Genomic DNA, 836 nt, shown 5'->3' with positions numbered 1-836 from the left:
ATACATACACACAGACACACACACACACACACACACACACACACACACACACACACACACACACACACACACACATATATATATATATATATATATATATATATATATATATATATATATATACATATATATGTATATATATGTACGTATGTATGTATGTATGTGTGTGTGTGTGGGTAGGTGTTTGTTTGTGTGACTGCATATGCGAAATTGTGCAAGTGTGTTTCCGTGTGCGGGTGAATTTTTCATCTGTAGGTTCGTGCCATTGCGTGTTAATGCGGCCACCAATCAGCCAAGCCGCTTTTCTAAAATGCTGGAAAAATTGACAACCTCCGCTGCTCTCTCCCAATTCTCGCCTGTAACGATGTCACTGGAAAAAAATAGATATAGTTTAATCGATGTATGAAGTAGTATATTAGTTACGTCCTATATCAGAAAAAACGATATTGGATGGCGATCGAATTTACATTTTTTTTTTTTTTCTTTTTTCTTTTTTTTTGTGTGTGTGTGTGTGTGTGTGTGTATGTGTGTGTGTGTGGAAGCCGGCGCATGTGTATTTGAGAGTATGTGTCTATTTACCAAACACACGCACATGTATAAAGATATAGTGTGTTGTATATAGATGTCAATCTCATTTTTCAGCATCCCTTATATTACTAAAATATATCCTGTGCGGTCCTAACTAACGCCGCAGACAATTGCACAATAAGCTGTGATTTCAGCGTGCTTGTTAGTGTTGGAAGCCGAAGTATGAAAGCATTCGCAGTAAGGTGCCAATCACACGCATTAACCTCCCCCTCTAACGAAGCTTGCTAGAACTGTTGAAACAAGTTTGA

This window comes from Penaeus japonicus, unplaced genomic scaffold, assembly GCF_977035675.1.
Source record: "Penaeus japonicus unplaced genomic scaffold, GWHDUDI00000001_assembly GWHDUDI00000001, whole genome shotgun sequence".
Lineage (NCBI taxonomy): Eukaryota > Metazoa > Arthropoda > Malacostraca > Decapoda > Penaeidae > Penaeus > Penaeus japonicus.
This window is presented reverse-complemented; position numbering follows the sequence as displayed.